At 42.2% G+C, this 6631-nt stretch overlaps 1 non-coding gene across 1 annotated transcript; it reads right to left on the bottom strand.

The window, feature by feature from the left end:
• Positions 1 to 769: 769 nt before the first annotated feature.
• Trnat-ugu lies at positions 770 to 844 on the bottom strand. The gene has a single exon. It is a non-coding gene; the product is annotated as a tRNA-Thr (tRNA).
• Positions 845 to 6631: the final 5787 nt, after the last annotated feature.

The raw sequence follows: 6631 nt of genomic DNA on the forward strand, positions 1-6631 counted from the left end.
CATTTCTTCAATTTCTTCGTCATCTGCAGAGCTAGTTGGCATATAAACTTGTACTACTGTAGTAGGCGTGGGCTTCGTGTCTATCTTGGCCACAATAATGCGTTCACTATGCTGTTTGTAGTAGCTTATCCGCACTCCTATTTTTTTTATTCATTATTAAACCTACTCCTGCATTACCCCTATTTGACTTTGTATTTATAACTCTGTATTCGCCTGACCAAAAGTCTTGTTCCTCCTGCCAGCGAACTTCACTAATTCCCACTATTTCTAACTTTAACCTATCCATTTCCCTTTTTAAATTTTCTAACCTACCTGCCCGATTAAGGGATCTGACATTCCACTTACTAAGAAGTGTATATCTGTGAACTCATTCCATAACTCGTTTGTTCGTTAACATCCTGCAGTGGGGCACCTTGTCACCTTGTCAAACGTTTTCCGGAAATCTAGAAATATGGCATCTGCCTGTTGCTCTTCCTACACAGTTCGCAGTATACCATGTGAGACAAGGACAAGCTTAGTTTCGCATAAGCGGTGCTTTCTAAAAGTATGCTGATTCGTGGACGTAAGCTTCTCAGTGTTAAGAAAGTTTATTATATCTAATTGAGAATGTGTTCAAAGGGTTCTGCAGCAGACCGAAGTTAGGGTTATTGGTCTGTAATTTTGTGTGTCCGTTCTTTTACCCTTCTTATACACCGAAATTAGAATTAGATTAATACCTTCAGTTGCTGACGGCGTTGATATATATTCACGGGGACAGGTGAAACATGTGTGCCCCGACCGGGACTCGAACCCGGGATCTCCTGCTTACATGGCAGACGCTCTATCTATCTGAGCCACCGAGGGCACAGAGGATAGTGCGACTGCAGGGACTATCTCGCGCACGCCTCCTGTTAGAACCACATTCTCACCTCGTATGTCCACACGCTACATTGGTAGTGTCCCACTCCAACACACTCATTGCTCGTGGAAGACATTCTTACCAAGTCCCGTAAGAGTTCGGGGAATATGTGTGCATCCGCACAGTAAAAGAAGGTAATGTCCGGTATTGCCAGAAGTATATACTTACATGGATATGGTGTCTGTTCTTTCGGACATGTCTTATATACTGTTCGACCTCCAACGTAGTTGCCTGTTTTGGGAGGAAGTGCGACTTGGTACACTCTGCGGTACGGTGGCCGCAGATGAGGGGCTCATTTGCGGAAACTGTTAACGCAAACCGCTGGATGCATCGTTTTGTAGGGTACTGTTTGCAGAAGGTGAGCATCGCATGCGTTCGATGCATGAGTTGTTCCCATGAAAACGAGATGTTTGCCTGGGCCACTTTGTCTTCGTGTTATTGTCCTAAGGATTCATCTCGAATACATTTGAATATTTTATAGTGGTTTTAATTATCGGTTTCTGATGGCCATTTGCTCTCCGCATAGCTTATAAGTAGTTGAACACTTAACTTACAACGAACTGTAAGTTGTGGAATCCAAATTTATTGTTTACCTCATTCTGAACTGTTGTGCACTATCACAAGTACGAAAGATGTTTACCTATAAATTATTTGACTGCCGTTGTGCAGAACAGAGCTATTTAGTTTGCTTTAAAGTTAGCTCAGTTAAATTTATGAAGTTGAAGTTTTCCAGTGGATCAGTGTAATTGAAATTTTCTTAAAGAGTTCATTACCTGCAGATAAGTTCACAAGTCTTGAATTTTATGTGTTGCTTAGTTTTTTAAGGATTCCTGTTTTAAAGATTTCTTTATTTATCTTGAGTTTAACTTACAGATTTCAACATTTAAAATCTTGTTGCTCAGTTTTTAAAAGGAATCCTTAGAATTTCACTCAGTCATTTGTGGCCGATACTGGTTGGCATTAAGTTTTAATGTTTTGTATCTTTTACACCGTACCTTCTCTCTCTTAGTTGCGCCTTAACTGTCCAAGGGGCCAATCTGAGAATTCGTTCGCCGTGGGTCGGAACTGAATCACTGTTAAATTAAATTTGAAGTGTTCTTCCTGTTATGAAATGGTAAACTTGGTGATGAGACGTTGCTCACTTTGTTCATTAATTCTTTTGCACTGGGTGTATTAAATATTGTCGAGGATCAATACAAAGGCTGTTTAGTTTTGTTAAATATTTTCGTCGCGTAGACGTTTACCGCTAGAGAAAGCCTCACTTCATATCACATGGTAGCAGAGCATTCCTTTAAGCGGTAACTTCATACGAGGAAGGACGTTAAACTAAGCTGTATTGTTTATTGTAATCGTACTTAAGACTAAATTTTTCTGACACTTTTGTAATGCTCAAGTTCTTGCTTTCAGCTTTAACTGGTTATCATAGCTACACGAGGGATTTTGGGTATGGGGCATCTCAAACAAACAGCATCTGACGTATGGTCTCAGCGTGTGTGAGCAGCCGGTGGAAGGAAGTGTCGCGGAACTGCTACAGAGGTTCCGCTGCGCCGTTGTCTGCCCCTTGTGTGTAACCGCGGAGAGGGTGGTCGAGGTAAGGGACGCACTCCGCGTGTGCACTGAGCTATTTGCCGGAATTCAAAGGAATGTCGAACTCTTGCAGTGTAGTGTCCCATCGTGCACTCAGTTGTGTCGGATTCAATCTCATCTTAGTGATCTATAATCGGGTGCGGGTATAAGTGTTGTTAACACAAATCCCGAGGAAAATTTTATAACTGACTAGTTATTACGAGGGTCACTTCAAAAGAAATGCACACTATTTTTGTAAAAATACAGTTTTCATTCTGTGTGTGTGAATGTTTTACAGTGTGTAGATGCATCCTTACCGCTTGTTTTCAAACTTAGTTCAACCTGTTCCCGTGAGTGGCGCCGTCGCAGCATGGCTTCAAGACGGCTGCTACACTTGACGTTCGTCAGAAGCAAAGTGCTGTCATAGAATTCCTGTGCTGTGAAAACGAGACAGTGGGAACATCCACAACAGGTTGAAAAAGGTGTATGGAGATGCTGCTGTCGATCGCAGTACAGTTAGTCGGTGGGCAAGCAGGTTACGTGATGAAAGCGGGCACGGCGATATTGAGGATTGTCCTCGTAGCAGCAGGCCTCGTACTGCACACACTCCAGACAATGTGCAGAGAGTTAACGAATTGGTGACTGCTGACAGCCGCATCACAGAGAACGAATTGTCACGCTAGGTTGGGATAGAGGAAGGAAGTGTTTGCAGAATATTGAAAGTGTTGGCGTTAAAAAAGGTTTGTGCCAGGTGGGTTCCCAGGATCTTGGCAGTGGCTCACAAAGAAACAAGAAAAACGGTATGCAGCGAACTTTTGGAACAGTACGAGAATGGTGGAGATGAATTTCTTGGAAGAATTGTGACAGGTGATGAAACATGGCTCCATCATTTTTCACCAGAGACGAAGAGGCAATCAATGGAGTGGCATCATGCAAATTCAACCAAGAAAAAAAATCAAAACCACACCTTCTGCTGGAAAAGTTTGGCTACAGTGTTTTTCGATTCCGAAGGACTCTTGCTTGTTGACATCATGCCAAGTGAAACCACCATAAATTCTGATGCATATATGACGATACTGAAGAAACTTCAAGCTCGACTGAGTAGTGTTCGACTACATCGGCAAAAGCAGGGTGCTTTGCTGTTGCACGACAATGCACTGCCACATGTCAGTCAAAAAACCATGGAAGCGATCACAAAACTTAGATGGACAACACTGAAACACCCGCCTTACAGTCCTGACCTGGCTCCATGTGACTATCATCTCTTTGGGAAACTGAAAGACTCTCTTCGTGGAACAAGGTTTGAAGATGATGACTCCCTTGTGCACGCTGCCAAACAGTGGCTCCAACAGGTTGGTCCAGAATTTTACCGTGCGGGTATACAGGTGCTGGTTCCAATATGGCGTAAGGCAGTTGAGAGGGATAGGAAATTATGTGGAGAAATGAAAATATTGTTCCTAATGGATGTATCTACACACTGTAAAACTTTCAAACATGTAGAATAAAAGATAGTGTGCATTTATTTTGGAGTGACCCTCGTAGAAAAAATTGTTTTCCTTCACGGAAAATGAATGTGCTTCATTGTGAGGGCAGTGAGGAAGGTCAGACGAATTCGGATGTCGGTAACCATGGTGACAAGTCAGTTAACAGCAGGCAGACTGAAGTTTCCAACTCTTCTGGTAAATTGCCGAATCCGATATTCCGATTCTACAAGGGGTTGCCAGCTTTGCGTTGAGATAAAGGCCAGTATTGTAAAAATTTTATGCTTATTTGCTAGGTTAATGATCCATGTTTAGGTTTTTCAAATTTCTCATGTTGTCATTTTACAAATGGTTTATCCATTGGCCAAGGGGCGCCTGGTCAGCATGATTTATAACGTTATTCGGGACGGTCAATCGCTGCAGCGTTTCCACGATAAATTTATTGAAGTAATTCTTTCAGAGAGAGTGAGAGATGAGCCTATTATTCTTCTTTCATTGGCACTGCATCCCAGTATGTGACTTCGCCTCCTCGAAAATTTTCCATCATTCCTTTCTAGATTCGCTGTAGACCTCCAGTTACGGCAACCAACTCGGGCAGCGTCTTCTCCAACTTCATCACTCCATCTCAATCTCGCTCTTCCTCTTGCTCTTCTTCTTCCAGGTTCAATCCACCAGGCTTTTCATGTAGGATCTGTTTCATGAAGTCCTATTACGTGTCCGGCCCATCACATTCTGCACGACTTTAAGAACTTGACCACATCATCCTCCTTATAGCAGTCATAGAGCTCGTCATTTCTTCGCCTACTTCAACTCCCATTTTCATATACAGGTCAAAAGATTCTCCTCAATATACTTCTATCGTGTGATCGCAGTCTACTTTCATCCTGGTTTGCAATCGTCCATGTTTCTGAACAATACGTAAGTACTGGGCGTATCAGTGTTTTATAGAGTCGGCACTTAGCATCTCGTGCTAGAAGTTTGGATGTCGCAGCATTCCAAAGTAATATCGATTAGAAGTACTTATGGGGGCCATAATTTCAGTCGAAGTGCTGCCGTTTTCTTCTATCTATGGGCCCAGATATGTAAAACATTCCACTCGTTCAAACGTCATTCCATCAAGGGTTAATGTGAGCTGTAAATGTATACATATATTTGGTCTTTCCTTCATTAATTTTCACTCCCATCTTCTCAGCCCTCAGTTTTAGCGGTGATGGAACATCCCCTTAGAAAAAAATTATAAATGACAGTGCTGGAAAACCTCTACATTATTTGATTTTCAGACAGCTGAGCAAAACTGAACGTACTCAGACATTTCTCTCTTTACTTATTCTGATCATCACTAAACTGACACACAATATTTTTTTTAGCGCAACGCAATCTGACTTTCAATAATTCCTACAAAAGAATGGCCCTGACTGACAATAATCTATACCTTTCATGAATCACTTACCTCACAAAAATCTTCGATTCTCATACTACTGCAATACAGCGAGCGCCAATACTGCCAGCTGAATAGAAGATTCTAACTACTGAAGGCACTAACTACTGATAGGCATAGTTAGCAAATGAAAGATTTTGATAGAGAACAAACAATGTATTTATCTTAATAGTGTTCAAAAGTCATATATATATATATATATATATATATATATATATATATATATATATATATATATATATATATATATATATCAGTTCATGATATCCAATATTACAAATTTACTCTTTCTGATGGACACACGTCCAGATCGTCCGCTCTCAAAATTCTACCATCTCTCTCCCCACATCCACCACTGCTGGCGGCTCACCTCCAACTGCGCAACGCTATGCGCTGTTCGCATCCAACTGCTCAACCCTGCAATAGCAAATATTCCAACAATGCAAACCAGCCCCAGACTGCACACAGCACAGTCAGCGATTTTCATACAGAGCGCTACGTGGTGTTACTAACATGAAAACCTAAACAGCCTACTTACAATGAGAAGGCACTTTGTAGATCTCTAAATGTTCTACTCATTAGGTCCAAATCACCTGCATATCCTAACAGTTGTACAGACATACAGTAGGTAGTACCTCTTGTCTGGATACCCGAGTCACGCACTACTTTTTCGAGTGCCAAATTGAAGAGTAGACAGGAAAGCGCATCCTTTTGTGTTAGCCCAGTTCGTGTGAGAAACTGGGGTGAAAGCCTAGACTGCACTCGCACAGTACACTCGGAATGCCGTAGGATGACTTCTATCAAACGCACCAACTTCCCAGGCACCCGAAATTCCCGTATAGCCTCATAAAGCGTAGCACGATTTATTTTGTCGTATGCAGATCAGAAATCAGTGGAAAGATGTTGCACAGTAACATTAAATATTTGTTTCACAGTAGACTTTCCAGGTCTGAATCCACGTTGATAATTTCCAATAATCCAGAATGAGATTTTCACTCTGCAGCTGAGTGTGCGCTGATATGAAACTTCCTGGCAGATTAAAACTGTGTGCCCGACCGAGACTCGAACTCGGGACCCTTGAGTTTCACGGGCAAGTGCTCTACCATGCGATCTAAGCCATGTCTCCGCAGCATCCTTTCTTTCAGGAGTGCTAGTTCTGCAAGGTTCACAGGAGAGCTACTGTAAAGTTTGGGAGGTAGGAGACGAGATACTGGCAGAAGTAAAGCGGTGAGGAGCGGGCGTGAGTCG

This window comes from Schistocerca americana, chromosome 2 (assembly GCF_021461395.2).
Source record: "Schistocerca americana isolate TAMUIC-IGC-003095 chromosome 2, iqSchAmer2.1, whole genome shotgun sequence".
Lineage (NCBI taxonomy): Eukaryota > Metazoa > Arthropoda > Insecta > Orthoptera > Acrididae > Schistocerca > Schistocerca americana.